Genomic DNA, 26,053 nt, shown 5'->3' with positions numbered 1-26,053 from the left:
ATCTAAATACATAATATGTACAGAAGTGTTAGAATTATTATGTGTTATATCTAAATATCAACTGTGTATTCCATGTAAAAAGTCTTTCTCACACATTAATGCAAAATATATATATATTAAAAAAGATGCTATGACTTACCAAATGGGAAAGTGCTGGTAGATAGACACAATAAAAAACACACAAACACACACACAAGTATCAAGCTTTCACAACCCACGGTTGCTTCATCAAGAAAGAAGGAAGGAGAGGGAAATATGAAAGGATGTGGGTTTTAAGGGTGAGGGTAAGGAGTCATTCCAATCCTGGGAGTGGAAAGGGATTGGAATGACTAACATTACAGATGAATAGAAAAACTGGTAGAAGCTGACCTCGGGGAAGATCAATTTGAATTCCATAGAAATATTGGAACACGTGAGGCAATACTGGCCCTACGACTTATCTTAGAAGCTAGATTAAGAAAAGGCAAACCTACGTTTCTAGCATTTGTAGACTTAGAAAGAGCTTTTGACAATGTTGACTGGAATACTCCCTTTCAAATTCCGAAGGTGGCAGGGGTAAAATACAGGGAGTGAAAGGCTATTTACAATTTGTACAGAAACCAAATGGCAGTTATAAGAATAGATGGACATGAGAGGGAAGCAGTCGTTGGGAAGGGAGTGAGACAGGGTTGTAGCCTCTCCCCGATGTTATTTAATCTGTATATTGAGCAAGCAATAAAGGAAACAAAAGAAAAATTCAGAGTAGGTATTAAAAATCCATGGAGAAGAAATAAAAAGTTTAAGGTTCGCCGATGACATTGTAATTCTTTCAGAGACAGCAAAGGACTTGGAAGAGCAATTGAACGGAATGGATAGTGTCTTGAAAGGTGGATAACATGAACATCAACAAAGGCAAAATGAGGACAATGGAATGTAGTCGAGTTCACTCAGGTGATGCTGAGGGAATTAGATTAGGGAATGAGACACTTAAAGTAGTAAAGGAGTTTTACTATTTGGGGAGCAAAATAACTGATGATGGTTGAAGTAGAGAGGATATAAAATGTAGACTGGCAATGGCAAGGAAAGTGTTTCTGAAGAAGAGAAATTTGTTAACATCGAGTATAGATTTAAGTGTCAGGAAGTCATTTTTAAAAGTATTTGTATGGAGTGTAGCCATGTATGAAAGTGAAACATGGACAATAAATAGTTCAGACAAGAAGAGAATAGAAGCTTTCAAAATGTGGTGCTACAGAAGAATGCTGAAGATTAGATGGGTAGATCACATAACTAATGAGGAGGTATTGAATAGAATTGGGGAGAAGAGGAGTTTGTAGCACAACTTGACTAGAAGAAGGGATTGGTTGGTAGGACATGTTCTGAGGCATCAAGGCATCACCAATTTAGTACTGGAGGGCAGTGTGGAGGGTAAAAATCTTAGAGGGAGACCAAGAGATGAATACACTAAGCAGACTCAGAAGGATGTAGGTTGCAGTATGTACTGGGAGATGAAGCAGCTTTCACAGGATAGAGTAGCATGCGGAGCTGCATCAAACCAATCTCAGGACTGAAGACCACAACAACAACAACATAAATTTATTGGTATTGATGTAGTTATGTATTTGTGAAATTTAAAACTTTTCCATGATATAGATTGTTGCATAAAATTTGGTGTGATCTGCTGAATGTCAGTAACTTGCTGCCACAATATTTCGGCACAGTATTCTGGCCATCTTCAGGTGTATACTTTTTTCACTAGTATGCACCTGATGATAGCGAGAAGACTGTGCAAAAATATCGTGGCAAATATTTTTCCTCAGAATTTTATTACTTCCTTATTGTTGAATTGATCAACTCAAAGTGTACCGTAATGCAATAGCTACCAGTCATTTGCCCCAGTATTGTTTTACTGAATATTTGATGTATAGAACTGTGTACAGATACATAAACATGTGACACACATAATTACATTGGAATATTGCAATTCATTCTAATGCACACACTCCACTCCTTCCTTTGCTTCATTGCTATGCAGTTGAAAGTAACTGAAACAATGACGGAAACAGCAACAGGCACATTTCATCTGCACCTGTACATTAATCAAAGTAGTTGTTTGCAAAATATACACTGTCTGATAAAAAGTATCTGGACACTTGTTAGTGGACCTCAACAGTATAGGTTGTTTCCACCCTTCATCTTTATAATGGCTGACTCTTTAAGTGAGGTGTCTGGATGTTTGTGAGGAATGGTAACCTGTTCTTCGTCCAGACTGGAAATAAGGGAAATCAGTAATGTTGGACCCTTGGGTCTGGAGCAAAGTTGCCGTTCTAATTTCAGATGAGTTCAGTTGCATTTAGAGTGGGACTCTGGGCAGGCGAGTCCATTTCAGGAGTGTTATTGTTCACAAACTGTAGTACACAATGCTGTAAAATGTGTTCATATCCTTCTGCAATTGTTCTCTTAAGTACAATAAGAGGACCACACACAAACAATGAAAAACAACCCCATATCATAACACCACTACCTCTGTACTTTATGTTGGCACTACATAAGGTGGCAGGTAACACTCTCCACGTATTTCTCAAACACAAACCCCTCCATCAGATTGCGATGGGATGCATCATCTTTCATTATTCTAAATCACTTGTTTCCAGCCATTCGCTGTCCACTGACATCACTTTTTACAACACCTGAAGCATCACTCATTGACTACAGAGGAACTGCTTCACCTTTGTATCTCATTCTTCTTAACTTCTCCAGCATACAGTCAACTTGTGAGAGATTTTTTTCTGCTGATGTCATGGATGTGTTAAAAAAAAAAAAAAAAAAAGAAAAAAAAGAAAAAAAAAAAAAAAAAAAAAAAAAAGAGCTGCCTCCGCCCACAATGTTCGACAGTTGCTATCTGTCTGTATATGAGGACCCTCTGGTAGTGATTTAGCAGTCATATCACAAAGAGTCAGCTTGGGAAGCTTTAGTACTTGGGCCGAAATTTCTCTTATAGATTTTCTATTGAAGTAACATCTAATGAATGGTTTTTGTACAAACTTGCTAAGCTCTCCTGACCTATGCACACTACTCTTACTGGTACTCTACTGACAACACAGTACACCCTACATCCTGTAATACTGGTTGTTTCTGCCTCTCCTGACATGTAGTGGTCAGTTTTGAACTACACATGTGCCTGGTTACTTTCATCAGATAGTATATATCTAATAACTATTTTCTAAGTATGTTTTTTGTCATTCTACAGACCATTTTGCAACTCGTATATTGAATTGTCCACTATCATTTCCACACATTCTATTCTGTGTATGTTGTTGTAGTGTATGTTACACATTTTTAGTGTTTTGTTAATTTAACTAGTCTCATTCCATAAGTTTAACAAAGTCCTACTGATATTGTTAAGTTAACAATAGCTCACAGGAAGGTAGTTGGTGAATACATTTACTCAATGCACACACACATTTGGTAGTCTTATTAATTTTCTTTGTCCTTTCCTTGTTTTTGAGGTATCCTGTGCAGAATGTGCTGTTTTTATTTGCTGTTTTATGCAAGACCTAAGAAGCCATCTACAATATCAGCATAGGTCACTTACTGAAAGAGAGGAAATGGTTTTTAATTCCATGGAATGTAAGGAAATGTATAAACACTTTAACAATATCACTTTCCAAAAGGATTTACCTGTACTGTATAGAAATTCGCACCTGTTAGTCATCTTATTTTTATTTTCAGAGTTTCCTCAGTGGAAAGGAAAGAGAAAACCTAAGAAGAGTTTTCGTTCATAAGGAAAGGTGTTGCACAAATAGGCAGGAAGAAGTCTGAAGCTGTGTGTCCAGTTTTATATAACACTTACAGACCACAGCTTCTCTCAGAGTTCACTGCATCTTAATCCTGTTAATTGACGATTTTTGCTGATCTAATTGCAAACTGGACTGTCAGAAGCTGCAGTTTAAAAGGAGGTGAAAGCTACTTCAGATGTGTTCATTGTTAGAATGAAGAGATATGTATAACACAGAAAAATATGTAAGCTGTTTTTGTTTAAACTGCGATAAAACAACTAGTGTGAAACTTTGGGAACAGCAGACTCTACACAAATTTTTTTGCAAACTTCAGAGCACAGTACAGACATTCGTTACAGTAACTGTATGGTAGTTCTGTTGACCCCATTTGAAATCAAATATGTATGAATGGTCGTGTTCTACACTATATTATTATCGTGCAAGAATCCCCCTGTAGCTACAATTTCTGTAGAAGTTGCTGTGGAAAAGTTATGGCCTCCTTTACCCTTGTTTTTTGATACTGACTTACATTTCCTGTTTGCTTAAGTTATTGATTCCATTACTGGACAATGAGGACCAGTTAATTCTTGATTGTAAGCAGAGCTTTTCTTCCATGATGAAATAGTTATAGTGGCTTGACTTCATTTGTCCAATGATAGAATATAAAGATGAATGTTTTCTTTGCCACCATCCAGGATATCTTTTATTATTGCACATCTGTCCATAACTGCAGTTTCTCAGGTCACAGTGCTAGCAACTGTTCATGGATGCAGTGGTGCAGTCACTACGGGGTTTGTAAATAAAGTTTCAAGACTGATTGTTTCCTGAGTAGCAGTGTACATGCAGACTGGTCTCACCACCTGCACCAAGTGGTGGTGGGTGTTGGCTAAGCGAGCCAAGCAATAGTATTTGCTGGCAAAACACTGGAATGGAAACATCACGAGTGCAGGGAGCATCCGTTTTTAAACGTCATCGAGAAATCGGAGTATCCAAAATGCAGCACCTCTTGGAGCAGCAGTGTTCGATCAAATTTTGTGTAAAACTGAATGAGATCAGTACAGAAACGTTTGAAATTATTCAAGAGGCTTATAAAGAACATGCCATGTCATGTGCCATGGTTTTCATGTGGCACAAGAGGTTCAAAGATGGCTGCAGAGACTTGGAGTACGATGAACACTCTCGAAGACCTTCAACGAGCAGAACTGACTAAAATCTGGCCAAAGTGTGCCAAGTTTCAAACAGTGACCAATGTCTAAGCATCAGAATGATTGCAGATGGAGTGTGTTGAGGGATCGAGCCCGTCTAGTTCACCCAGAGAAGAAAAGTAACTGGGTACTCCACCATGACAATGTGACTGTTCACACCTGCTTCACCATCCTTAAAGTTTTGGCCTGGTTCAACATGGCAATGCTGCCACAGCCACCCTATAGCACAGAACTTGCCCTCAGTGACTTCTTTTTGTTCCCCCGTGTGGAGAGAGACCTGAAAGGGAAGCACTTTGACAGCATCGCAGCGGCCCAAAAGGCTTCGACAAGTATTTTGAACGGCATTCTGGTTAAGGAGTTCCCAGCGAGCTTACCAGCAGTGGAAATCTTGTCGGGAGTGGTATGTGGGTTCTCAAGGCACCTATTTTGGATAATTTTAATCCAATGTATGAAAGTATTCAATAAATTTTGTGTTCTGAGACCAGTCTTGAAACTTTATTTACACACCCTGTATCTTCTCATGCAGGGCTGTCACCCAACTTTCACTGTCTCAGAAATGACCATTCCATTTCCTTTGTGTATCACTATGGCATGAATATGCTTGCAGAGTGCAATAGCTGTTCACCGTATGACCTTTACTAGAACATGTATGAATGTGCACATACACTGGAAAAATGAAGACTAATTTATCATAAAAATCATACAAAAGGAATTACACATAACAGTTTCACAAATTGTAGCATGAATTGACAAGGTTTGAAGTCATACTGATGCAAATACGAGGTGCATTCAAGTTCTAAGGCCTCCGATTTTTTTTCTCCAGACTGGAAAGAGATAGAAAAATGCGCATTGTTTTAAAATGAGGCCGCGTTCATTGTCAATATGTCCCAGAGATGGCAGCACCGTACGGCAGGTGGAATTTTACCGCCAGCGGCGAGAATGAGAACTGTTTCAAATACTTAAAACGGCGACGTTTTCCTTACTTGAACAGTGTGCAATCATTCGTTTTCTGAATTTACGTGGTGTGAAACCAATTGAAATTCATCGACAGTTGAAGGAGACATGTGGTGATGGAGTTATGGATGTGTCAAAAGTGCGTTCATGGGTGCGACAGTTTAATGAAGGCAGAACATTGTGTGACAACAAACCGAAACAACCTCGAGCTCGCACAAGCCAGTCTGATGACATGATCGAGAAAGTGGAGAGAATTGTTTTGGGGGATCGCCGAATGACTGTTGAACAGATCGCCTCCAGAGTTGGCACTTCTGTGGGTTCTGTGCACACAGTCCTGCATGATGACCTGAAAATGCGAAAAGTGTCATCCAGGTGGGTGCCACGAATGCTGACGGACGACCACATGGCTGCCCGTGTGGCATGTTGCCAAGCAATGTTGACACGCAACGACAGCATGAATGGGACTTTCTTTTCATTGATTGTGACAATGGATGAGACATGGATGCCATTTTTCAATCCAGAAACAAACTGCCAGTCAGCTCAATGGAAGCACACAGATTCACCGCCACCAAGAAAATTTCGGGTAACCGCGAGTGCTGAAAAAATGTTGGTGTCCATGTTCTGGGGCAGCGAGGGCGTAATCCTTACCCATTGCGTTCCAAAGGGCACTACGGTAACAGGTGCATCCTACGAAAATGTTTTGAAGAACAAATTCCTTCCTGCACTGCAACAAAATCGTCCGGGAAGGGCTGCGCGTGTGCTGTTTCACCAAGACAACGCACCCGCACATTGAGCTAACGTTACGCAACAGTTTCTTCATGATAACAACTTTGAAGTGATTCCTCATGCTCCCTACTCTCCTGACCTGGCTCCTAGTGACTTTTGGCTTTTTCCAACATTGAAAGACACTCTCCATGGCCACACATTCACCAACCATGCTGCTATCGCCTCAGCGATTTTCCAGTGGTCAAAACAGACTCCTAAAGAAGCCTACGCCGCCGCCATGGAATCATGGCGTCAGCTTTGTGAAAAATGTGTATGTCTGCAGGGCAATTACGTCAAGAAGCAATGCCAGTTTCATCGATTTCGGGTGAGTAGTTATTTAGAAAAAAAATCGGAGGCCTTAGAACTTGAATGCACCTTGTTGTTACATACCTTACATTTAGAGTAGGACAAAGGACACCCAGGACAAGTTATCTGCAGTAGCCACAGTGAAGGCAAGATGACTTACAGGTGACAGCAACTACTGCTGTCCATCTTCAATACATGAGATCATGTTCTTCTTTATACTCTATCATTCTATGGGTCAGAGTTATTTTTAAAATGCACCCAAATGCTAAATCCTCCTTTGCTATCTATGTCTTACTGACTTCTCCTCTTTAAAATAGCTACTTCCTCCTATGCAATAGGTCCTTAGTACACCTATCTACCCGACAGTTCACTTTCAATGAAAAATAATGCTTCAAAACCCTATAAAGAGCCTCTGAGTACATATTAGTGTTGAGGCAAAGCCCCAGAATGTTCACATTTTTGCATACCTAAGGTATTCACTTCCAAAATCAACTCCAAATTCCTTGGTGGCTGGGTCCTTGGCACACCATCTGAAGAAATCTTTTAATAAATCCTGAAATATGTCCTTATCTTTTTGTAGTTGTAAGGTTTTAACAGCTTTGGGAATATGCTAGTAGAGCATATCTCTCTTTCCCTCACTTATCATTTTGTCTCCATACTGGCAGATATGCCAATTGCACAAAAATCTCTGGTCACTTGGGCTCATTACTCCACCTCAGTCATAACTATTAACATCAGGACTTTGTCATGCAGCTAATATACATGGTAGAAGGAGCAATTTGATCAGGGTACCACATGCCAGCACACTGCATAGTAGTGATTAAGAAGACAATAGATTAAGAAACAATAAGCTGGAGCAGCTCACAAAAAATATGGTTTTAAGATTTTATAAGCAAAGGAAAAACTTAAAGAGTTCACAGACTACATACCATCGTGAATGTGAAGAAGTGGGGCATCACGTAAATAAGAAAGACAATGGTTTGCGTATGATCTATTGAGTTTCTTAAACAGGTACTTTGATGAACTGAGGAAAACCATATCAACCACAAGCAAAGGTGAGGACTTTGAGGTAAGTTCATATTAATTAACCATATGGTGATTCATTCACATTTGGTGTGTCTGTAACTCTCTCTGTGCATGCAGATTTAATACTGAATTAAATACTCAGTGTGTTGTAAGATTTAATTTCCAAACATGTTTTAGTACTATTGTAAGATCATCAGGAAGGTTTTTTTATTCTATCGCTTTGTTTCACAATGTACTGCATTTTATAATATTTTGCATTGTGAGTCAGTATACAGCGTTTCATCCTTGATGTTGTGGTCTTTAATTTAAATTTTTTTGTGCTTGTATTCCATGTTAAGCGTGTTCCCCATATTTTGTTTAGCTGGTGCTGCCTTTATCAGCTCAAGTATCATAACTCTTATTCTCACAAATGCAGTGAACTGTTTTCTGTATTTTGTTAATTGTGATTACCTGGTAAATGATAAAATAAAGGAAAGGCAGCCTTTCACTTACAGTGGATTGATGTATGGAGCACAGAAACGCACAACAGGAAACAGCATTCACATTAGCTTTCAAGCCCTAGTTCTTCTTCAAAAATAGAAAACAGGTTCATACACCCAAACAAAAAGCATACAAGAAACAATAGTTAGCATCAGCAGTGGCCATCAGAACAATGCTTAAAGTCCTTTGTAGTTGAAAACCATACTGCCATTGTTCCTTGGATTTTGAATCACTGTCTGTTTCCCATCACAAGCCCAGATATAGTGTGAGTAGTTCCAGGAAATTGCAGAATTTTTTTTTTGCAGGTTTTCTGCTATCTTCTTCCGTGGAAGAAATTTAAAGAAAGTCCCGTGTTGTGTGACACCTTGTTATGGTGCGATGAACATAGTTGTGACTGGTATCACAGTTTGTTTTCCGCCATCAGAGTTGCTCATGTGCTGGTCTGGGTGATCAGTTTTGGTGTAATCTGTCTGCAGATCAATATTATGAGAAGGAAAGTTGCTAATCATCATATAGTGGAGATGTGGAGTCACAGATAGGCACAACAAAAAGACTGTTCCAAATAAAGCTTTCGATGCATAAGGCCTTTGCCATAAACACACACACACACACACACACACACACACACACACACACACACACACACACACGCGCGTGCGCGCGTGCGCGCACACATGCGCATGCAAATGCGACTCCCACACATGACTGCAGTCTAAAGCAACTGTAGCCACACCATAAATACCATTACAGGATTCATAATTTGTCAGAACTGCATAGCTTCATGCATGTAACAGGTGACTTGTACATACAGTTCTGCACTTTTGACGTACTGTGAACCAGTCCTCAGACTGAAGACCACAACAATAATAAGGACTATTCTAATGATACTTACAGACTGCAGGTGTGTTATGCCTAAAACAAATCACCAGAAATTATTCATTAGAGATGCTGACAGCAATAAACAAATAAAAAATTACTTTACTTACATAGTTGGTTTTACAAGGTGAAGATGCAGCTTCAAGTGCTCTATGTACTACCAGCAGCTTAAGGAATTATGAAATGGTGTCATCACATACATTTTCCACTCGTGATGCAGCTCAGAGAAAAGGGTTTGGCTGTGTAGGTAAAATGTTTCTTTCCCCCAAGAAGATTCAGAAGGACTGTGCATCCTACATCTCCATCAGAACGTGAGGAAGAAATATATGCTGTCTTAAAAGCATCAGCCACAATGCATGAATGTTCAACATGACAGTGAGCTTGCTGGAAATGAGTGATGGCATTAGTCGTGTAGAGCACATGAAACATCACATAACTGTGATACTCCTAACTGCTATGGATAGATGTGATGCAGAAGATCTGCCCAACAGTCCTAAGGAAATTTTAGTTTCTGACAGCAGAAGTGAACTTCACCTTGCTTCACTGATTGAGTCCTGCTCACACAATGGAACAATATCAAGAGAATTTGGATTCTTCTGTTCTGACTGATTTTTTATTTGGAGTAGGAGCTTCATGAACTTAATAAATTCAAATGTGCTATTATGTAATTTGAATAATATTTTTAAAAACTTAAAACTATTAAAGTACCACTTTTCTAACTGAATTGCGCTCTGTTCATTGTGTTTCAATATTAGATGAAGGCAACAGTTTGCAGTGGCACTATTTTCCTACTCACGTGTACAAAATCATGCAGAACATGTATTATAGCTCTGCATGCTTGGGTATGATTCTTGAAATACTAGGTTCTGCGATCTGGACCATGTACATTAGTGAAAGATAAAGATCACCAGCAGCAAAATATCTCACACACTATCATTTGGTGCAGGAAGTACTTACAATCATTCTTGTAAAATTCTTCAACAAAATTTCATTGTTACTCTTCAATTTCCATAAATCATTGCAAGATTCTTGACCATCAGCAAATAATTCTTCTCCATCTTGGTTTTCTTCTGTTACAGCAAAGAACACAGTGGCTGCTAGTTTGCAAAAATTGGTGCACTGTTCAGTGGAATTGACTGAGGTGCACACTACAGACACAAGCATTATCTTACAGCATGAGACATCAGGCAACACATTTTCTGAGCAACAGCAACTTCATAGCATGGTTTCGTGTCATTCACTAAAAAATTGACAACATTTGGAGACATGTAGCATGTGACTTGGGGCAGCGAGTTGGGTAGTGTTGCCTTGGAGGATTCAACTTTTACAGCTATCTGAAATGAAAACCTACAACAAATTAAAAACACATGTTACAGCTAACATTGATCAGATGGTCATACAAGTGCTTAGGCAGTAAGCCATCATGCAACATGTACCAGATTGACTTGCAGTAATAAGTGTGTTTAAATGAAAGTTATACTTATGTGAAGCATGGGTGGTATCTGTTAAAACTTCATCAGAAATGAATTTACTTGCTACTGCAATTTCAGATGGTGTAGGGCTCAATTCTCCATCAGTCCATGTTGATTTAGGTTTTCTATGGTTTCTGTAAATCAGTGACAAGCAAAACACAGTTTGAGAGCCACATGTGGCCTTTGGCCCCTTAGTGTGACTCTTCCACAAAATATCACATGCACATACAGTGTGATTGAATCTTTGTGGCATATCCACAGAAAACAACTTTCAGTCTGGGCAAGTCTATTTCGAAGAAGGGACAGACACATGTATAGATGAAATTACCATTCTCTCTCTATTAGCAATGTACTCTTGCTGCCATCTGCACCGCTTTTGCTGCTTGTGATAAATGTCTTTGAATGTGGAAGACGGGTAATGCTTCGAAGTTAGGTGCATGAGAATTTTTAACTTGCTGAAGTTCATTGAAAATGACCCAGGGGAAGGAATATCTATTCCATTGAAGGGACTGCAAATTTTCCAGTGAAGAGTGAGGAAAAAGTGTGCAATTCAGATGATGATAGTGAACCACCAACAGATCATTTGGAAAGTGATTTAATAACAGCCTGGTTCTAAGTTGAAAATGAGTGAAACATATTATGATAGTTACAGAGAACTATCAGCTTATTTATGTAATAACACATTTAATTGTTGTGAAGTGACTTACAGGGAAAGAATTTCCAGAAAGATAAAATGTTAACACATGTCTTTGCATTATGTTCTGCTCTAGCATATAACTTTCAAGTGCATGTCCATGCAGGAAAGACTAGATTCTAGTTAAAAATGAGTTGGCAGTTCCAAGTGGCTATGTCCTAACTACTTTGAATCCACCTAAACATTCCTCCACCACCGGCATTTTCTTCCTCCGCTCACTGCTGTTCTGCACATTTAGATGCCATGAAGTTTCAATTGTCCTCTACAAGTCAGGGAGGTGCATGCTATCCACGTAAGAATTGAGACAGCAGTCTTTGTGCAGTTCTTATAGTGCTAGTCACGTTATCAAATTGGCTAAAAAAGTACTGTGTGCACAAAAAAGAGCCATAAGGATCATGTGTGGAGTCCATCCTAGAGCCACATGCAGGAATCTTTTGAAGAAGCTTGAAATACTTACATCCACTGCGCAATATATATTCTCATTGATGTGCTTCATAAGAAAAGAAAAATCCATCTTTAAACTGAATAGTGCATATCACAGTCACAGTACTAGAAGGAAACATGATATCCACTATGAACAGCCAAATCTAAGTATGGTGCAGAAAGGAGTCCATTTCTGTGGCTGTAAGATTTTTAATGCCCTCCCTTCAAGAATTAAGTGCTTGGTAGATGATGATCTCCTGTTTAAAAAAACCTTAAGGCAGTTCCTATTGCAAGGATCATTTTATACATTAGAAGAGTTCCTGAACTACAGTGTTTAACATCTCTTGTATTGTAAATTGCAAATGTATGCCCAAATTTGTATTTGTAATACCGAATATTTTTATTGTAAACATATATTTTGCAATATTTATTTCTCTGTAAGACTTATTATTTTGTAATCTCTATCTCTCTCTAAAATGTATTTTTGTAGTGGGACCTAAGTTACAGTTTACTGTTTTTTGTTTTGTAATCTCTAGCTATTTCTAAAATGTATTTTTTTTGTAGTGGGACCTAAGTTACTGTTTACTGTTTTTGTTTTGTTTTATGTATTACCATAAATTCTGGCCAAAAGCTTGTAAAATTGACACGTTCCATATCCTGTGATACTGTCACAATATGGATCACCGGAACAAGAGATAAATAAATAAAAATAAATAAACATGCAGGTATCAAAAATATCTACTTGAAGCAAATAGTTACCCATATTTTTCCAGTTATCTGCAAATCCTACAACCGTTTTTGTCATTAATTTGAGAAATGTAGTCATTTTGTGATGGTGGCTTTTTTACTACAAATTGAAACATTTTTAGGTTCCCTGTTTAACATGGCTACAGAGATGAGGGAAAGAAAAATGAAAGCCATCCGTGAATCTAAAGTTGAATCGACAGAGACTGGGGCATTAATTCAAGACTGGCCTGTGTTTTGTCAGGAAAAATAGGCCCATAACAAGAAATCAGGTTTGGTGAGACACTTTATAGCTAAACACATGTCCTTTAGTACTAAGTATCCTGCCAATAACCAGAGGGCAAAAGCTATTGATGAGCTTTTGAAAAAAAGTAAAGTTTTGTATTAAATTAGTGGATGCACTATTAGAAGTTTTGTGTTAATCAAGATATTTCTAGAAGGGGAAAATTAAATACAGGCAGTGAATATGTAAAAAGTTATTTTCCAAATGTATATGAGGGGTGATTTCAGAATTTTAAGTACAAAGCAAATTTCTAAAAAATTGAAGTATTCGCTGTATCCTTTAAATTTGTTAGACCTTTTGGGGCAATAGTCCTAAAAGTTATTTTTCTTAGGGCCTGTAGATGAAGTAAATTGTTCATTAAGTGAAACTTGCACTGCATCATCTAACAAGACTTGTCAGCTGTTGTTGGTACAGCAGAAACCATCACCTGTGAGCACCTGTCAACCCCGATAAAGCTGAAAACAATTAAATATCTGTGGCTTGAAGGTTGGTTATATTTGAACACATTTAGACAACTCTTTGTTTCACTGTTTTAGCATAGAAAGGTAATTCTCTGCTAAAACAGTGAGAGATAGAATAGTCAAAATATCTTGTGGAGTGCAACGAACCAGCAAGTCAAAGATCTTAAATTGTTTTCAACTTTATCAATAGCAGTTGACGAAGTCTTGTGACATACAGTGCTAGTTTCAGTTTTCACATCGTTTCAGGATCATTACTACTCAAAGGTCAAAAACAGTGAGAGAATATAGCAAATATTATAAATGAGAGCACTGATGAACATTGTATTCCAAAAAAGTCTCAATTTCATAAGTATGACTGGTGTAAGAAACAGGGTTGCTGTTACTTTGAAATAAAGAACTGAATCAAGAGATACTTACCATTCAACAAGAAGCATTTTGTGCAGAGTAATTATCAAGAGAAATTTGTGAAGTTGTGGAATTGGTGATTTAGATAATCAACTTCATTATTGTTAAAGCTCTTTATAATCACCAATTAAAGAATTTTTATCTGAAATGTAGTGAGTACAGATTTTATGTCATATAACAAGGTAAGTATGCCATCGAGAGGAAAAGTGAAACAGTCACTTCCTTATTAACTGAAGTAAAAGTATTTCTTTGTGAGAAGGGTGTTACTATCCAGAACTAATGAATAAGTGGATCCAAAAATTTTATTTCATGGTGGACAACATATCATTTAAATCAGCTTAATCCTTAACTTCAGAGGAAAGGAAACAATGCAGTGTTAGAAGTTATTTCATTATCTCTTTTTGCTCAAGATTTTGAAAGAGTTAGTTTGATTTTCTTTCCAAGCCTATTTGAAAAACAACAAAGAAAACAATTCTGATGTTAATATTTACTGTCTCAAACAAACACTTTAAAATATAAGGGAAGCTTTTCTCAACATGTTTCAGGAATTCAGAAAAAGCAAAGTGACATTAGACTCTGTTTAAAACTTCCTCAATTAACAGAATTAAATTTTTCTCCCTGTAACAGTGACGTAGCCAAAAGGGGAAGGTTCAGGACCCCCGCCCCAAATCATCTAAATGAAATTACACGCGACCTAGTTGCCTTGTGGTGAAACTGACAGATACTTTGAGTTTCAATCACATGATGTGAAAAGGAATACATACTATCAATAGTTAGCAGATTTAAATGAGTTATACATCCATAGCACCGTTGGCTATTGCCCATCCCTATTTTGGCCAAGACCAATTTTTAGCCTTTCTTGAGCTCAGTTGTTTTGCTACCAATTCAGCTCTTACTTGCAGTTGAATTTAATGTAAGTGCTTCTGTTTATTTTTGTGCTGTTGTGATAGTTTATGCATAAGTTTCTACTAAGAAAGATGAGGAAGACTGAATTTGACTCATATACTTGCATTATGATAAGTTAAAAATATGTATGCATTGGAGTCATTAACTGGAGACTGGCAGAAGTATTTCACAAGGCACTGGAGCAGTAAATATCATTACAGACAACGTTAAATTAAAATCAGTTTTGTGTTGCCCAAAATGCACAATCAGTAAAAATATTGCCCAAATAGTGATGGTTGTATTTCATTAAAACATTTGTTCAATATTCTGTCATTTGTAACCCAAATGGCAAAATGTTGTCCAATCTGGTCACCCAGGCAGTATTTAATTATGAAAACCAGTTCCAATACAGAATGATTGTGGAGAGCAGAAGAGGTACATGATGGCAGCACATGCTCTAGTTAGTTTGTTTCTAATAGATTTTTTCAGTGGGCTGCTTGAGTTTGTCAAAGGCAACTGCATCCTGCATCAGTCGTTCCCCCTCTTTTCCAAAATCTATTTACAATCTAGTAATATTATAAGGGACACTCAAAAAGAAACAAGCAGGAGGTATAATTACAGAAACCAGTACCTGTATGTTAGAAGTATTGACCCTGGCTGTTACGACACTTGTCCCACAGTGCCACATGGCAGTGAATGGCTGACTCATAAAATTCCCAGGGCTGTGATGTTAACCATTTCTGCATGCACAGCTGGATGTCATCATCTGAGGTGAATTGTTTGCCCCTCAGAGCCTTTTTAAGGGGACCAAAAATGGCATAATCACAGGGCGAGAAGTCTGGACTGTATTGGGGTTGACCAAGAACCTCCTATTTGAATTTATGCAGGAGTGCCATGACTGTGTTAGCTGTATGACACTTTGCATTGTCATGGAGCAGAATCACCCCACATGTGAGATTGCCTGGTCATTTTGATTTGATCACTTGGCAAAGGGTGGTCAATGTTTGTGAGTAATGGCGGACATTCAATGTTGTCCCATGCTACAGGAAGTGAATCAGAAGGGGGCCATCTTGGTGAAAGAAGAACATCAGCATAACCTCTCCTGCACTCATGTGGATCACCTTGGCTTTTTTTGGTGGTGGTGGCCCTGGATGCTTCCACTGGCGACTTAACCATTTTGATTCTGGTTCGAAGTGATGACACTATGACTCATCTCCAGCCACCACTCGTGCCAGGAATGCTTTCCCTTCCTGAGCATAACGCTGCAGATGATCAAGACAGTGAGCCATTTGACATGCTTCCTGGTGTGGTTGAAGACTGGGGCACCCATTGGGCACACACTTTGTGGATGTGCAGTCGTTCCTTCATAATGGTGTGAACACTTCCAACGCTCATGCTGACCATGGTGGCTATGGCTTTCACTGACACTCAGCGAACCTGGGCAATGAGTGCATCCACCAGCTGGATGATGTCATCGGTAATGCAGTGTGGTGCTCCAGACCGTGCAACATCAGCTAACAACACCCATCCTACCCTGAAGCGCTTGTGCTACACCTTGACCCTTGCAAGGGACATGCAGTGTTCACCGTACACTCGTGATATTTGTTGATGAATATCTGTTTCTCCTTCTCCTTCCACTGTCAGAAAACAAACAACACCTTTTTGTTCCTCTTTTGAGCCTCCATGTCACAGTTTGCAATGTGACTGGCAGTGCTGGACAATTGATGCACGCTGCTGCTAGCTCCGTATAGTCACATGATGTGCACGCGTGCCCTCTAGCAATGGGCTGTGAACTTCCTCGCTCTGATCGGAACCACACCTCATTACACACACCATGATAATACCCTCCTGTCACTGGTTTGCGCATTCCAGACTCCAGCTCGTTTCTTTTTGAATGCCCCGCATATAACTGAAGCCAGCAATTCGATGCACAGTTAAATCTTAAAATATGCATGCACTCATGTACTTTCAGATTACTTAAACATGCACAATTAAGGGAATAACGTGCAATGTCAGAAATTAATCTTTTGTTATGATGCTTTTTATTTTATTGCAAAACAGTGTACTAGAACAAGTTTTCTGAAATTCTCCAGCAACTTGAATTAGCTTTGTGTTAAGCAGCTAGCTAGCAATGGCTGTATTTGAGAGGTGAGGTGGTTTGAACCCACCTACTGGCAACCTTGTAAATGGTTCTCTGTGGTTTCCCATTATCAGTTTAGGGAAATGCCAGGGTAGATCCCTTACTACAGGCCACAGCCAGTTCCTTCCGAATTCCTTTCTTTCCTGACATTCCAATTACCTTATAGAAGCAGCAACTCTGCTTAAATGGAAATAGCTGCATTGAAGGCGAGCTAAGATTCTCTGAGGCTTCTGGCACTGAAATCCATGTTGTTGTTGTTGTGGTCTTCAGTCCTGAGACTGGTTTGATGCAGCTCTCCATGCTACTCTATCCTGTGCAAGCTTTTTCATCTCCCAGTACCTACTGCAACCTACATCCTTCTGAATCTGCTTAGTGTATTCATCTCTTGGTCTCCCTCTACGATTATTACCCTCCACGCTGCCCTCCAATACTAAATTGGTGATCCCTTGATGCCTCAGAACATGTCCTACCAACCGATCCCTTCTTCTGGTCAAGTTGTGCCACAAACTTCTCTTCTCCCCAATCCTATTCAATACTTCCTCATTAGTTATGTGATCTACCCATCTAATCTTCAGCATTCTTCTGTAGCACCACATTTCGAAAGCTTCTATTCTCTTCTTGTCCAAACTATTTATCGTCCATGTTTCACTTCCATACATGGCTACACTCCATACGAATACTTTCAGAAATGACTTTCTGACACTTAAATCAATACTGGATGTTAACAAATTTCTCTTCTTCAGAAACGCTTTCCTTGCCATTGCCAGTCTACATTTTATATCCTCTCTACTTCGACCATCATCAGTTATTTTGCTCCCCAAATAGCAGAACTCCTTTACTACTTTAAGTGCCTCATTTCCTAATCTAATTCCCTCAGCATCACCCGACTTAATTAGACTACATTCCATTATCCTTGTTTTGCTTTTGTTGATGTTCATCTTATATCCTCCTTTCAAGACTCTGTCCATTCCATTCAACTGCTCTTCCAAGTCCTTTGCTGTCTCTGACAGAATTACAATGTCATCGGCGAACCTCAAAGTTTTTATTTCTTCTCCCTGAATTTTAATACCTACTCCGAATTTTTCTTTTGTTTCCTTTACTGCTTGCTCAATATACAGATTGAACAACATCGGGGACAGGCTACAACCCTGTCTTACTCCCTTCCCAACCACTGCTTCCCTTTCATGCCCCTCGACTCTTATAACTGCCATCTGGTTTCTGTACAAATTGTAAATAGCATTTCGCTCCCTGTATTTTTCCCCTGCCACCTTTAGAATTTGAAATCCATATGATAAATAAATAATAATCCAAATTCTTCTTTGCAAGAAGTGACAGATGCATAATTAAATGAGGAAATTTGGGAAAGTGTAAGGTTGAATAATTCCAAATCCTCTGCATTTTCGCCACCAAAAATTGTTCTGGTTTCTCTGTTGAACAGAGATCTCTTTGCCACAAAAGTTCTATCAGTAATAATCATGGAGTCACAAAACATTAGTGTTCATCTAGTCCTGATTGCTTCTTCAGCTCAAATCCAGACTGAAAGAACCTGTAAAACGATCTTGGAGGGTAAAGGGAGATTGGAGTATGACTGATCTTTAGTGTTACTCAAAATACAGCACTCTTGAGTAACAAGATTATATCTACACTTGGTGAAAACTCAGTTCATTCTCAAATAAAATGGTTTGTCATTCTTGAGCCAGATTTTCAAAGTAAATAAAAAAATGAGTTTTTAATATCATCTTTAACAAATCTGTCCCCTCCTTTGACAAAATCCTGGCTACATCCCTGTTACCAGAGATTTACCCTGCTCAATACCACCTCAAAACTGTTAACATTGGTAATTACAGACAGGATGCAGAACTGTATAGAAATGTCAGAAGAACAACAAGGATTCAGGAAAACAAGAGCACAGTAGATGCTAGTTTACTTTAAGACAGATTGTGGACAAATCATAGGGATCAGTAATCCAGTCTATGTGTCTTGGTTAATGTGCAATGTGCAAAAACCTTTGACAAGATTTTTAAGAAAAGAAAAAGGAACCCTTGTCCAGAAATGTAATGTTTCCATTCTACGGCAGTTTTAATTCAGATGTGTAATGCATTCATGTCTGCTCATGGAAAAAGAAAAGCCTTGGAACTGCTTGTCCTGGTATGGAATAGGGCGGACAGGATGGTGTATACTACATCACATGGTCACGTGATGTCACTTGACATATGCAAAGTTTAATTTACGAGACTCTTGTAAAAGCAGAGGAAGATCTCCTGGAATGAGTTCAAGCTGCTGTGCCAAAAACTGAAGACAGCAGATGGGATGGAGAATATGTACTAGAACATGCTTTATTGGTACAATGTTGGTGGTCACCACATTGAGCTGATGATGTAGCGCATCAGTACTGTTCTGTATGTACAGTATGCTAGGTTCTTTTTTGTTTTGGAATAATGTAAACACGTAATGTGTGTTAATACAAACAAATGTGCTAAAGTGGTAAATGGATGATTTATTGTATTTTCTTTCGAATTGTTAGCTAATAATCATACTGTGTCATGCCCATTTTAATTCCTCAAGCAGAAGTGGACGAGTTAAACATGTCAACTGAAACTTCCGTAGAACGGAAAGTGTTTCCAAACATGAGTTCCTGTTTAGAATATTATGTACTCACTCCCCTCTACAAGCTCTAGAAGTTCACAATTGGAATTTGTGAACCCCTGTACACAGGTAATAAAATGACAATTAAAAGGATTCATAGCTGAAATTTTGCTAGATAAAGAAACTAGACAACGACTCATTAAACCCATTCCTGTTCAACTTAATAATGGACCACATCATTGATGACATAAGAAAGAAACCAGGCTAGAAAAATGAGAAAGTTGTGAGCATTATATATTACACTGATGCTGTACTGAGGATAATTTGCAAAAGTTGCTTCACCAGTTTAGTGAAACAGCTACACAATGTAACATGGAAAACTCTTCTAAAAAAACTAAGAGTGTGCTAATGTCAAAAGCATATGCACGATGTAAATTAGAAGTAGATGGTGTGTCAATTGGATAATTGATGAATTGTAGTTGTTTAGGGGCTATTATCACCAGCTATATGCAAGTGAAAAATCAAGTGATAAAGGCAGTAAGGATAGCCTGGATGCCTGCAGAATACAGTATGGAGAAACAAATTTATGACAACAGGGTGGAAAATAAAAACATGCAAAAGAATAGTGTGTCCTGTTTTGACATAGGCAGTAGAAACAAGAGCAGAAATGAAAAAGATAAAATTTAAGGACAGTGGAAATACATGTACTAAAACAGATTCAAGGAGTGACCACATGGGACAAAAGAACAAATGCATTAATAAGGGAACTGCAGAATACTGAGCCATTAGAAGGAATTCAGGGCCACCATTGTATGCAGCAGCCACCACATGGTCCAACAGGATATGTTCAAAGCACTGCCTGGTGGCAAGGTGACCATAAACTAGTTGCATAAGGCTGTCAACACTGAAGCCTCCCCACATCATCACAGAACCTTGGAAATTGGTTGATAACCTGGACAACATTTTGCATGTACCACTTACCATGGGTCTCCATACATGAACACGGCCATCGCCTTGCAGCAGAGCATATCTGGACTCGTCTGTGAATAAGGCATTTCACTGGTCATGAAGTTGCCAACTGACAAGAGAACAGTAGAACAGAAGGCAAGCTGCAAGACATGTCAAGTGGGTACTCGAACAGGACGTCTGTGTCATAGGATTCTTTCTTGTAACCTTTCCTTTACAGTTAGATTGGACACAGTGGCTCCACTGGCCCTTTTGAGATGGTCTTGCTGTGCTGTGGCAGTATCTCTATGATGCTGCAATGCAGAGATGGCTTGTGTACTGACCTGTCTCCCTGTAGCATGTCCACAAAATATGGATGACACATGGAGAGGCATTGAAATTTTTCAGCAACAGTGCCAAAAGTCGATATTTTTTGGATCAAACTGACCACTGTGGCAACTAACACTGCATTAAGATGTTGTATTGCATGTGCTTGGCTGAATATCACTGTCCACAAATGACAACTGCTGTCTGTGTACCTCACTAGAAAATACTGGGACACTGGTCTTTACTTCATTCTGTGGGGTCACCTGACACTAATGCATAATAGAGTCCATACATGGTGAATGACACTAACTGTTGCCTACATTGAAAGTGAAGATATCAAGCCATGCAATTAGACCACAGGTACCACCTGTATCAAAAACACATTTACCATACCAGACACACAAGTAGTCCCCTAATTCTTTTGAACAGTTTATTTAAGATATTCACACCTTGCTTGACTTAGGAGAGACTGGGGCACATTAATGCAGAGCACTTTCCTCGAGAACAATTCTTGCTGGAGCACTACCCTCAATGGAAAATCAGAACTGCCATCCACAGAGGACACTCACAAACTTCACAGAACCAGATGATTGAAGGCCTTTAGCATGAAGAACATATTTGTGTTTTTGTGCAAGATAAGTAAATTTTGTTACTCAAATATTGAAGCCCCTAGGGAGCATAGTAGCATACCTTTTAGGTCTGAGAATAGGTAAATATATGTTCGTTTACAGGACATTATTCTACTTTGCAAGGTACATTTGTATAATCTGGTAGCTAAAAGTTACTATTGTAGCTTGAAAACTAATTGAAATATGGCGATGGGGCATGTTTATGCACTATTTTGCTCTGACAACCAAACTTATACCCCAGTCAAGGAATCTTTAAGGCTACAGCAGATGGAAGCTCAATTTTTTAAAAAAAAAAAAAAAAAAAAAAAAAAAAAAAAAAAAAAAAAAAAAAAAAAAAAGTGATGGCACAGGAGAATAGAAGGAAGAAAGTACCAAAAATAGCCATTTGAACCCGATGAACCTCAAGCAGAAAAAATTATTTCCATGAGAGCAACGACTGATAGGAGCAAAAAATTGCTAGAAGCAAGAACAAGGAAATATGTTGATAGGCCTACTTCTGCCAAAAGGTTTTCATATGGAAACTCACCATGCTATGATTTCTTCTGCTGTCCTCTTCATGTCTGCATAATTTCCACTTCCCTTTACCTCATCTTTAATCTTGCATCTCCTCCTCCCTCTCAGTTACCTCTCACAAACTAGTCCTTCGAAAGCATATGTTAGGAAGCATCCTCATTTTAATGAACGTCCCCTCCAGTTCTTTTCTCTTATAACCTACAGCAGTCTGATAAAGGAATGAAAATTACCTTTATATTTACTTCCTGAAATGATACAGCCAATCAAAAAGAAACTAAGAATGTATCCTGTGCCTCAGATGTCAAAGTGGGTTCACAATGATTTGATTGTGCCTCAGAAAACTCATTATAAGACGAATGCATAGTTTATGTTCTTTTGGACCTGTGCTGGGTGGGAATGGAAGTTGGCCATGGAGCATACCAAGATAATCCATGCATTTGCAATAAAAAACTGTGTCCAGATGGCACAGTGGTTAACACAGCTGCCTAGTAAGCACGAGATTCCAGGCTTAATTCCCATTCTGGTACACATTTTCACTTGTCGCCACTGATTCCACATAAAGTCTCAATGCAGTTCATTGCATCAATTCTTTTGTCCTCTCCCCAGCCCTCCCCACCCCTTCCCCTCCCCTCCCCTCCCCTCCCCTCCCCTCCCCTCACCTCACTTCACCTCACCTCACCTTACCTCACCTCACCTCACCCCACCTCTGCTGCCCTCCACTGCCCTCCCCTCCCCTTTGCTGCCCTGCCCCCTTCCCTGAGCTTAGTTCTTTACTTAAGGTTTCATTTTGAGCAGTTGAAGCTGCACTCTGGGCATCAATTTAGCATTTTGAACTTTGATTAGGTTTACTAATTCAGACCAGTCTGGCCCTTGCTTACTAATTTTCATAGCCATGCCTGGTTCTGACAGTTCTCCAATTTGCTTTTCCTGATCCATATTCTTATGATATTTAGACCAAGTAATCATTTAAAAAAAATTCAACTCTGAGTATAATAATTACACCAATAAAAGTCACTCTACTGTTTGTATCACTTCTTGCTAAGGTACTAAAGTTCTATTTTGTGTTCACCCAGTGTAGAATTCTCGTAACATAGATAAGCAGATGTGACAGCAAGTCAGAACCGGTGAACAGCAAGCTGGTGATGTCAGATGTTGATGTCGGCGTCGGTAGGCAGCTGTGGAATCAGGTCAGCACCGGTTAACCGCAACTGGTGTCAGTGGCGTCGGATGTTGTTTCCTTGTTGGCATCATCATGAAGTGTGTGAGAGCTGTATACTCCCCCCACTGGATCTTCCTAGTTGAATTATTCTCGTCGTATCTCTTCTTAGTCTAATAAGTCAAGATCTTCTTTCCATTCTTTTAATGTTATTCCTTCCTTATGTCTTCCCTTTTGTTGCATCCACAAATTTTTCCATTTGATTTTTGGACTTAATCCAATTACATGAAACAGTTCTCTTGTCTTGTCATATCTGGTTGCTAGGGCAACACATCATATCTTCTTCTTCAATTTCTTCTCAAAATTCCCATTTTTTCGAGTCCTTTTCACTGGTTGCCACGCTCTAGTGGCTTTTTAGATCATAGAATGTGTGGAGTAAATATACAAACTTTATGTTTTCATCGATTAATGATGTACTGGATTATGCAGAATAACATTCTCGCATTTCACCTGTAAACATCTCCATCTTCTCATATTTCACTCGTTTTTGAGCTTTAGAAATGCATTACATTAACATTCATAAGCGAATTGGTTTAAGAACCACTCATAATTTATGAATATGCCTTGCTTCTAGCAAGTCCAACACATGAATTACTTAAAAGTCTAATCTCATTTCTTTGTTTGTCCTTTACAGTCATTACAGTCACTAAAAGCACAGAATAATACATAAACACTCCTTGTTCTTCTCTACACATACACTGAAAATCTATGGATCATACAGCAGGTACTTGTCAGCCACCGTTCGGCCACCATGTCCACATTTTGCTCGTAACAGTTTTTAGACCTGCACACACAAACATGCAATGTGCAGCAGGTCAGATTCATCTCTCTCACACTTCTATTTAAAATATCATGTGTTTGAAATGGAGGAAGGCCAAGTGGTTCTGAAAGCACTACAATGGTGGAAAATGATGAGCATATTATACACCTGGAATACTTCTCGCATAAACCTTATGCTTCAATTACATTTAACAAGCATGATGAAATTAGAATTATCACCCAGCATCAAGGTGCTATAACCCACCTGTGAAAGAGTTTCATGTATCTGGATGGGGCATTTAGCAAAAAGAGTGGTACTGCCTCAATGACATCAAAGCTTACATATAAGGCCTTAACACTCTTGTTTCAGGATATGCAGTATGAACTTAACAGGATCAAGATTGAACATACAAATAATGTAGGCATAGCATCAACCCTTAGAACATATATCTCTGCTTCTCCTTTAGATTTGAATGATTTATAAAATGCTGGGTGGTTTATAGATGAGCCAGTGGGTAGAACAGCATAAGAGTACAGAAGATTTACTGCATGTATACCTCTAAAAATGCTTATGGACTACTTTGAATATCCACAGCAAATTATTGTGAATGTTAAATGGGAACTTATCCTGGTGTGGAGTGCAATGGATAACAACTCCCACATTCAAGGAGCTGATGAGGTGAATAAGGTCACCATCAATAAAATAATATGGAGAATGCTACACATTATTGTACCTGACAAGCAATATTTGAAACTTTTAAAAGTTATGAATGCCATTTTGTTTCTACCATTAACATTCCATTCATGGGAGCTTTTTGAATCCCCAGTGCTTCCAACTGCAGGGAGACATACTTGGACTACTAAAACAGCTGATCAAATGGAGACACTGAGATTCATAATACTTGCATGTCAGACCAACAGGAGAGGGAATATAACAAATGATTCCATTATATTTGAAATTGTGTGTTAACTAATGCCAGAGTCTACCTGAACTATGAATTCTACCTGTATTATAATTTATACCAACATTGGGATGAAAATGTGTACAGTCAAGTATTTGTCATGTATGCAAGGTTCCATGTTTCTTTCTATGAAGAGGAAGGATGTGTACTCTGTCCATAAGAATCCAAGGAGCTGGCACCAATCATCGTAATAAGGTGTTCAAAACAGAACAATGTAATTAAGTCTGGGCCTACAAATGTACAAACTGCATTTGAAGCTTCAGCAAATTTCTCAGTTCTCACTGCAGCATACACTCTAGTTCTACATGACTGTGTGATTAACTATTGACCACTCACTGGTGTAGTGCAGTGAGCAATATAAATGAACAAACATTATGCCATATCCAGAGCATTTCACAACAGCATCTCAAGGTGTGAACATCATTGTGGACATTCAAGGTTTCTATGAGAATGAGTGTAGACAGTTCATATTTAAAGATGTTGCTTTTGTAGCATGCATGGTGGATGCTGGTATAATAGGGACATTCTCAGCAGGCACTGCATCACTGAGACCTTTCCAGGATGCGAGGTGTGCTAAAACATAGAAGAGAGCAAAGTGGTTAACACTTTTCTTCCATGGAATTCACCGGGATAAACCTGGCTTACTCTATAAAGATATGGTGACACATCACTTCTATTATGTAACCACACAGATACCATCACCTGCATCAAAGATGAGGAGATCACATGGATGCATTGAATCTTCAAGTTTTTAGCTATTGAGTACCTTGAATTCTAAGGGTGTCTTGCTCTCTGTTGGCTGAAGAAGATGTGTGAGAAAAATAGTGTTGTATCTGCTCATGAAGATGTAAAATTTATTTTTAAGTTGGATGAGAAATAAATTAATTTTTTACCTCATATTCTGTACTTTTTTTTACTATATAATGGGAATTAGTGAAGTTCAGTGGTGGAAAGAACAAGACTTCTGGACAGGTGAATACAGGGTTATAAATACAAAATCAAATATGGGTAATGCAGGAGTAGGTTTGATACTGAATAAAAAATAGGAACATGGATAAGCTACTATAAACAGCAAAGTAAACGCATTATTGTAGCCAAGATAGACATGAAGCCAATGCCTACCACAGGGGTACAACTTTATATGCCAACTAGTTCTGTAGATGATGAAGATATTGAAGAAATGTATGTAGAATTTTGTACAGAGCACAACTTAATCATAGCTAACACTTGGTTTAAGAATCA

This window comes from Schistocerca serialis, chromosome 7 (genome assembly GCF_023864345.2).
Source record: "Schistocerca serialis cubense isolate TAMUIC-IGC-003099 chromosome 7, iqSchSeri2.2, whole genome shotgun sequence".
Lineage (NCBI taxonomy): Eukaryota > Metazoa > Arthropoda > Insecta > Orthoptera > Acrididae > Schistocerca > Schistocerca serialis.
This window is presented reverse-complemented; position numbering follows the sequence as displayed.